Genomic DNA, 9,357 nt, shown 5'->3' with positions numbered 1-9,357 from the left:
TAAATTATCTTTGTATTTATTAAGGGCGCTAAATAGGCAGCTTAATTTAGGGAGAGAGGTCATTCAAGTTGAGAAAAATCATGTTTAATCCCTTAGCTCACTACAGGTTGATTGTGCTTTTTAAATGCATGTAGCCTCAGCTAACGAAATTCCCCATGATAAGAAGGTCCCCTGTCTGCTTCTATATTTGTCGGCTGCCAATAACAATGGAAACTTGTTAAGCTCCTGGCTCCAGGCCCAGAGTCTCTGGGCATCTTCCAGAGTTAGGGATTTGTCAGTTACTTTCTCTTTACATTGTCAGTGTACTTGCCTTCAATTTGGGGGTCACTCTGTTCCTGGTATGCCATCCGTTTGTTACATAATTGCAGGGCATTAGAGCTTCTTCCAGTGCATATGTTTACCTTGGTGATCTCTCTGGATGGGAGTAAAGTTGGTATCTTATTCTATTACTGCATTGCTAACAGAAATACCTGAGACTGGATGATTTGTAAAGAAATAGAGGTTTATTCAGCTCACAGTTTGAAAGTCTGAGATCCCCGGACCAACTTCTGGTGAAGCTACATGGACGGCAGCTGTCCATAAGTCTGCCTGCTCTAGTCTCCTTTCTCCTCTGATAAACACATCCCTTATGACATTATTATACCCAAAGACCCAACCCTAGGACACCATGAAGGGATTACATTTTCACTTAACATCTTTACAATACATCTAAGTCTTAACATGTGGATTTATGGGGACATCTAAACTGCAGCAGTGGGTCTGTGGGGAACCATGGGGAAGACGTGATTAGATGTGGAGAGTTGAAAATTTGGACACTTACTGGGTATTTAATGATATTAGAGGATTCTGATTTTTTTATAATGGACTAGTCATTTTTTTATAAAGAATCCTTAATATTTTAGAAATTCAATAAGAAATAGTTCAGATTAAATTGTGAAATGTATATAATTTGTTTACAGTAGTATAAGAGTGAGAAGGAAGATAGAAATAAAATTGACTGTGAGTTAGTAATTGTTGAAGGAGATTGATGGGTACACAGGCATTCATTAGATTATGTTTATTTTTGTATATATAATTAAAATCTCCTTAGAAAAAAATTTTAAATGAAAGGGGGCCAGTAGGTGGTATAGTGGTTAAAGCATTGGACTCCCATATGGCTGACCATAGTTCGAGTCCTGGACCCAGCAGCTTGAAACTCATGCTGGGTGCACATGCATGCGTGCCCAAAATCCTGAGAGGAAAATAGAAGAGAAGGAATTGTTCCATGGCCATCTCCCTCCCCCCACCGAAGGGGCAGAGGTAGTGATTTCTAACTTTCTGTCTTTCTGTCTCTGGCAAGTACATGTGACTTATGCAAAAATCTCTTTAAAAAAAAAAAAAAAAAGAGGGGGCAAAATAAAAAGTGCCTGAGAAAACTATAAGATCCCTAAATAGTTTTCTCAGGCTACCAACAAATCCCAAAAGAATAGAGTGAGAGTTTAAGTATCCTTCAGGACTGTGGAGCATTTTTCAGCATCTATGAAACAGTACTTTACAGGGCTCCATTCTTTGCCCTGTGTTTTATAATGTTTTGTATTATATGGTTCTTTGCTCTATCAAAAATTGCTGGATTGGACCCATGCACTGAGAAACTCTTCTCCACATGCCTTATATAGATGGGGTTTAATCCCTCTCTCTTTGGGTCTCTGACTTGCACCAGGCCTTATGAGTCCCATTTTTCCCGAGCCAAAATGCCCTGAGTCACTTCTCCATGGCTTCCGAACACAGCACCAAAGGATTCAGCATGTGGGTCTGGCTCAAGATGTACACATGCATGTCTCTGATTTCCACCTATTTTTATTTTCAACAGAGCCTGTATGGCTAAACAATGGCAGGAAGTGTCTCTCTCGGTGACCCCACAGCAACCTTCCTTCCTCCTGGTCCCCTGCTGTGGCTGTGGTTGTCTCATTCCCTTCTGTGTGCTAAAAGCGGTCCCTTTCATAATCTCCCAGACTCTGGCCCAAGTCTTTTCTCTGACCTGCAGTTATTTTGACTACTGGAGTATGTGCCACATTTTTAAGCAAGCTGAGCAGTATCAGGTAAAGATTAGCTGGTGACGGCTCCAGGCATAGGCCTTTTGGTTCCCTGTTCATCCGTTCGTCCTTCCTTCCTTCTTCTCTCTTCCTTCTTTCTTTCTTTCTTTCTTTCTTTCTTTCTTTCTTTCTTTCTTTCTTTCTTTCTTTTTTTCTTTCTTTCTCTCTCTCTCTCTCTCTCTCTTTCTTCTTTCTAGAGAAACTTTGGCTATAGGGCGTGTGCTCACTGGAGAGGTACAGAAACAGAGAGACAAAAAGCAAGAAATCACCCCCCAGAGGGGTTGGCCACACCACAATCCCTTCTCCTTCATTCTCCTCTCAGGATTTGGAGCACATATGCACATGTGACCGGCGTGAGTTTCAAGTCACCAGTCCTGGACTTGAACTGTGGTGGACTACGTGGGAGTCCAGCAACAAAACCATTACACCATCTGCAGATCCCAGGGTCCCTTGTTCTCAATTCAAAGGCATGAGGCACTCTGCTGCCTTTGGAAAGCAGATGTTAGCCCTCATCTAAGACAGTGTATATCATGGGCTCTGGATATTTGCATCCAAGCTCCTAGGACGTGCTCTGAAGCCGCAGGTGCAATATGTTTTTCCTTGAACCACAACGAGCAGAGGTTCTTGAGGAAGAAGAGAAGCATATTATGAGACATGTTATGTCATGTCATTAAAGATCAAGAGACCAAAAAGGCAGAACAATCCTGTACAGAGGACAAGGAGAATGAGGAAACACTCATTTCCTTCTGCACCTGAGTCTCAAGTGCCCAAGAATCTATTATATTTGACATCATACTTTTCCCTAATTGTTGAATGGAGCATTAGGTTAAACATGAAGAGGACTTACCTGGCAGTAATGAAACCTGAGTTCTTTACTCAGCCCTGCCACTCACCAGCCATCTAACATGGGGTGGACTTTTAGTTCATTTATTTATTTAGTATCAAGTATCTACTATGAGTCAAGCATATTATTGGGCCCTGCAGGAATAACTCATAGATAAGAAATGGACTCTATTTTTAAGACACCTATGGGGAAGCAGAACCATAAATAACATTGACGATAACACGTATTATAAGATTTATGGTATAAGGTGCTAGGGTCTCCAAAAGGAAGGGCTTGTTCTACTTGGTACATGGATGGAAGATCAACAAAGGCTCAGCATGCCTCAGCTTTGCTGTGTTACCATAACAAAGATAGAGTAGAGCGTCTTAAAATCACTCTTTTTCTAGAACTATATGGTTCTCCAACTTTATATTATTGGGGGACCACGGTATGGGAATGTTGGCTATTTGCCTATAGTCCTGCAAACAGTAACAAGGTCAAGGCTGGGGCAGGGGTTTTGTGACTCCTAATTCAGGGCTCTTTGAATCATGCACTAACTCAGTCCCAGTGCTGAGTGGCCTTATACAGATAATTAATTCGAATATGTCTGCTTAGCTCATACAAAACAGGACTTGAAAGCTCACCAGTAGTTCTCGACTTGAACCTAATTTTTGAACGAAGGGAAAGAACTGTTCTGCAAACTCTCCATTTTCTTTGCAGCACATGAGGAGCACAGGGCTCTTTGCAGAAGTCCCTTATGGTAAAAACAAAACAAAACATAGTGCTCAGTCCAATAAACTTGCAGTCAACCCTAGCCCAGAAGCAAAATCCCATGCAGAGAATACAATCCCTTGTTCCTCACAAATACAAAAGGGTTTTTTTATTTGTGAGTAGAGCTTTCAGCTGTGCGAATAGACCATTGTTCATTAGGCGACTTGTTGTAAATTCTACTTAAAACTTGTTTTTTTCCACTGAAACCCTACATTTTTTCTTTGTGTACCTATCAATAGTAAAGTTCCAAAAGCAGGAAGAAAATGTAGAGAATGATGGCGGCAGGAAGAGAGAGAGAGAGAGAAAATGCACTCAAGTTCAAATGAACCTGTAGCCAGTGACATCTGCACTTACCCTACTCCAGTTTGGACAGACTATAAAAATGCCACATTTAAGAGTTTAATGAACCTTGATTTCTTGTCAGATTAGCAAACTTTTCACTATCTGACTGTAAAGAATCTAATACTTAAATCTCAAAGGCTCAGTTAAGAGGAAAAAAGAAGCAATTACACAACTCTGAGTTACTCACCTTCTGAATCCCAAAACCTCAGTTGGAAGAGGCAGGGAATTGCTAATTGAGCCATGAAATTTCTTCACCCAGTTTTAGCTAAGCACAGGGCTGTCCAGGTAACGGCTTCATTTTCTATCATCTCTCGCGCTAGGTGAAATCAGGGATTAGGTCCTGATCTATGGGATGCAATTTGTAATGACATGTAATACTTTTGTCTCTTACCCTTCAGATAATAGGGTATATTCTTCCCAGGTCATTTCCCTCTTCCCAGTATATAAAATAATGAGAACAGGAGTAGTCACTTTGGACCCAGAAATGGAAGCCACATATTGAGAATGTTGGTGTGTCCCTTACAGCCACTTATGTCTGAGCAGTAAAGTGAGAGAGAAATCCCAGCTTGGCAGCTTGAAAAACACACTGGGCATGTGTGAGTGTGCCCAGAATCCTTACAGGTGCGAGAAAGAGAAGAAGAAAGGATTGTGGGCATGACCAAGCCTCATCAAGGGATTCTCTCTCTCTCTCTCTCTCTCTCTCTCTCTCTCTCTCTCTCACACACACACACACACACACACATCTGCCCTTTGGCATTAAAAAAAGATACTAGCTCTTTATATGTTGTAATTATTTCCATTTTGTGAATGTGGACAGTACCAAGTGTAGTGCCATAGGTACAAACAATGTTCGGTTAAACCACAGCATTTTTATAACAATTTAAACATGACAAGCTGTATTTATTGCATCCAACCAAACAGATATTCTCACTTCCAGACATGCCTTGATAGGCCCTTTGGAGAGCTGTAGTTCAGGGCGGCTCCTCTTACAATGACTCACTCATCTTTTCTCTGTCATCATCTCTACCTGGTTTTAAGGCCACTGTCTTCTGCAAGCAATCTGTGATAAGTGTTGCTCAGGATGAAGTAATGTGCCACAAGTTTTTGCCACAAAGATAGGTAAGTACTTTAAAAATATCTGTCTCTTTGGTATTTTGGGATACAGACAGTGTGTCTAATAAAGCATTTCCTCAATGCTGCCTGGGCATTGAAATTACCATTTGAAATATTTAGTGACCCAATACTCATCCAGACTGCTAAGTCACGTGTGTGTGTGTGTGTGTGTGTGTGTGTGTGTGTGTGTGTATAGGGAGAGCATATTCATTCTTATCAAGTCCCCCATTATTTATGTATGTGCAAGTTTGAGAACTACTACTCTAGACTCATATTCCCATTCCTAAGATAAGTAAAGAGGCCTCTACAAAATCGATACTTGTCTTCTCAGTGCAGAACTGAATATCAGAGTAGTAGTCAATAAAAGCTCACAAAATGAATAAAAAGATGCATGGCAATTCTCAAGATTTCTGAGCCATCTCTAATCAGTAATTGACCATGCAAAACCACAGAAGTGGTGCTTATGTCACTTTAACTCTAAACCAATGGCTTTCAACTTCGGTATGCCCAAGGATCACCTACAGAGCTTTTTCAAAACTGTATATCTGGGAACCAGCAGATGGCATAATGGCTATGTTGCTGGACTCCCATGTAGTCAACTGTGGTTCGAGTCCCAGAACCGGTGGCTTAAATTCACGCTGGGCACGTGTGTGAGCCCAAGATCCCGAGAGGAGAATGGAGGAGACGGGATTGCAGCTTGGCTGGGGGGTGGGGGTGATTTCTCGCTTTCTATCTCTCTGTCTCTCTCTGTCTTTCTGGCAAGCGCACATGCCCTATAGCAAAAACCTCTTTAAAAAATCCAAAAAACTGTATATCCCTGGGCCCACCTCCAGAGGGCCTTACTGAAGAGGTAAAGTGAAGGTTCGCAATCCATTTGGATCAGCACTCTGGATGATTCTCTTTGAAGAAACGTCTTTTGAGAAACACTTTATCCAAATTGTGGGTACAAGATGTTATGCCATAGTTAATTTTAAAGGAGCTCTATCAATTAAAATAGATGATTGGCTTTAATACACACAATCACATGAATAATTAAAATTTTGTCCACAATTTTACCAAGAGTAAAGGACCTGAGAAGCTAGCCCAGTTGATGTTACAACTTCTACTTTGGAGGTACTAGTGGATGCTTATCCCTCTATCACTTACTGTAGAGCCCTGTCACTGGGGTGGTCTTCAAGTCTAGAGACATTGAAAGAATGTAAGTCAAATCATGTAGTTCTAGTAAGAACAATTTATTAACTAGAGATAACTACAAAATAACTTTTCTTTTTGTAAAGTATATATATGAGAGGGCTTCAAAGAGTTCATGAAAAATGTGTATTTTGAAAAAACTATGCATGGACTTAAATATTTTTGCACCAAAATATGCTCATACTTTAATTCGATTTTTCCAGACTTTTTAAAGTCCTCTTATAGGTATTCCCTCCCCTATTCATAAAGCAGGCTGAAGATAAGAAAACATTGGTGCAATATGATGAGAGATTATTCTGGGTCAAACCTGACTAACACTGGATCAAAAATCAAAACAGTGGGGGCTGTCAGGTGGCGTGGTGGTTAAAGGCACTGGAGAGGGGACCAGCAGTTGGCGTAATGGCTATGTTGCTGGACTCCCATGCAGTCGACTGCAGTTCGAGTCCCAAACCAGGTGGCTTAAACTCATGCCGGGTGCGTGTGCATGCATACCCAAGATCCCGAGAGGTGAGTGAAGGAGAAGGGATTGTGGCATGGCCATCCCCCCTGGGGGGTGATTTCTCGCTTTCTATCTCTCTGTCTCTCTCTGTCTTTCTGGCTAGTGCACGCACCCTATAGCAAAAAACCTCTCCAAAAAAAGAAAAAAAAAAGGCACTGGACTCCCACATGGCTGACCACAGTTCAAGTCAGGAAACTGGCAGTTTGCTTTCTCACTTTCCCTCTTCTCTCTCTCTCTTTCTGGTCAAATTGAAAATGATAATGATAAATAAAGTTAAATAAAATAATTTAAAATAAAAAATTAAGACAGCAATTTTTAAAAAGCTGACTTCAAAATAATAGGAATTCAAAATAGAAATTAGTGTTATAAGATAGAGTCAATGTTTAAATGTTATATTGTCATTGGATTCAGATTTCCTTTTGCACTTCTGCTTGACAATTTTATAAACTTCTCAATGAAAATCATACTCTTTTTAGTATTCTTCTTTGCTGTCCTTTGGCATGAAAAGTAGAAAATTCTTTTATGCTACAGGAAAATAAGCTATAGAACCTGATCTCAGGTCTCTGCCACAGGTTTATAGACCACACACAAGGGGCTGTTGGTGTCAACACTCCGCAGACCACCTCTCACCATGTCCCTGAGTGTCGTTCACAAGGGTCATCCTGTAGGAGTGAAAGAAGCTTGACAACCATCTGAATACACTAACAGGACCAAGGACCCCAGAGGTGCATAGCCATGGTCAAATGTGTGCACCGTGTGTCTCATGCTTGCATGAGGTTTCTTTTAAAAGTGTTAGGGAACTGCTCAACCAGGATCAAAACAGTAACATTTCTAGTAGATAGTCCCAAGTTTTCAGCTTTTGCTGAATCTCCCATTGAATTTTATGCGCTAGACAACTTGTACCTCAAAGCCGGAGTGACATCATGGAAAAAAATACTCCTCAACCAAAATTGCTGAGATTGGCGCCATGATTTGTAATCCTGACGGAGAAAGCCACAGTCTCTTTTCATTGTCGTCTTTGTTCAGTCGTCTGTCTGCCTGCCTACCATTTCTACCTTCTCTCCACTCTGCCGCTTCCCACCCCCACAGCCCACTCCTGGGCCCACTCATCACTGTGCGGTAGGCAGCCAGAGGGGTTACACTTTGTCCCTTCCTCTACTTTCCTCTCATAACACTAAGCCCATCCTCCCACACATACCACAAAACCAAAGGAATGGTATGAAAGCAGATGACACACAAGGCAGATGTGTGACCAGCTCAGACTTTAGAGCCAGACAGCCCTGAATTCCAGTACCGATGGGTCACTCAGTACTGTATGGCCTTGGACTGCTTATGTTAACTCCCTGAGCCTCAGTTTCCTCATCATCTTTGAGATTTCAGTGAGGCAATGCATTCAAGCATGGTTCTAGCAGGCTCTTAAGTCAAGGTCTCTAAGGTCTCAGTCAAATGGAGGAAATATGAAAGGACTTCAAAAAGTTTGTGGAAAAGTATATTGAAAGTATGAGTTTACTGGTGCAAAACATTTTTCCAATTCATGAATAGATTTTTCATAATATCCATTTTTGGAAAAGTGCTCATATTACCAACCATAAGAGTAGAAGTGATGATGGAGACTGGTCAAGGGTTTTAACATATAATCTCTCAGGCTTTCCACAAAGATAAGAACTCATAAAATCCTTAATCACTTGGAGATAGATGACAAACCAGTACTGGGTTAGTAGGGTTCTAGATACTTACAGGCATGACAGTCTGACAGAACAAAGCTGTTGATTTATTTGTAGCATTTTGATGTCTTCCATTTCAATGATGCTACTCTGATAAGTAAAATCATCATTTGGTTTATAACATTGTCTGTATATATGTGTGTAAAAGAGGGCAAAGATCAGTCAGCAGTCCTGGATTCTCGTGCAAGCCCCACGAGTCTCATCTGCCCTTTGGCTGGCTGAGGCGTCACCAATGACATCAGCCAGATGGCTGCCACCACTCACAACCCCTAGGCTGCTAAAGTTTAAAGGGCCCTTGCTTTCTCTTCCTTGGCCGCAGATGGAAACTTTGGAGTCTCTAGGGGTGGGGAATGTTGGGGGAGGATTCAGTCAAGAAAGGGAGTCGACACAGAGTGGAGGCAGTAGTGCCAGCTATTCATGTTTCTGTGACTTGCCATATAACAGTGTGGGCATTGTTTGAAGTCACATAGAAATTGTCCTACCCAGCCCTCAATCATATTAGCTGCCCAGTCATTTTTCCACATTAATCATTCAAACTGACGTGAGTAAATAATACCATATGTGGTCGTGATGACAGTTGTCTCCACAATGTATTCGTCTCAAGGTACTCATGGCTTTTACTAAAAAATAAAAAAAGTGTCAGTGAATGACTAGAGACAAATCTGCAGTCAGGATAGCTGGCTATCTTTATGAGGAGCAGTATAAAAACTAGAAACCTCATGCTGGGAGAGGCTGAAGTCAGGCAAGAGTGGTGAATACACTCTCAGTACAATGAGGCCTTATGACTTTGGTGAGACAGAAAAAACAATCTGTAACACTCAG

The 9,357-nt window shown here is 41.3% G+C and overlaps 1 long non-coding RNA gene across 1 annotated transcript; it reads right to left on the bottom strand.

Annotated features, from left to right (window-relative positions):
• Positions 1 to 316: 316 nt before the first annotated feature.
• Positions 317 to 4,271, bottom strand: LOC114007972 (uncharacterized). The gene is made up of 3 exons (XR_003549541.1): positions 4,196 to 4,271; positions 3,540 to 3,649; positions 317 to 414 (listed from the first exon to the last, which is right to left on the bottom strand). It is a non-coding gene; the product is annotated as an uncharacterized LOC114007972 (long non-coding RNA).
• Between the last annotated feature and the right edge of the window lie 5,086 nt (positions 4,272 to 9,357).

This window comes from Tupaia chinensis, unplaced genomic scaffold (assembly GCF_000334495.1).
Source record: "Tupaia chinensis unplaced genomic scaffold, TupChi_1.0 Scaffold000037_20, whole genome shotgun sequence".
NCBI classification, from domain to species: Eukaryota; Metazoa; Chordata; class Mammalia; order Scandentia; family Tupaiidae; genus Tupaia; species Tupaia belangeri.
The sequence above is the reverse complement of the archived record's forward strand: the minus strand, read 5'-3'. Positions and strand labels throughout refer to the sequence as shown.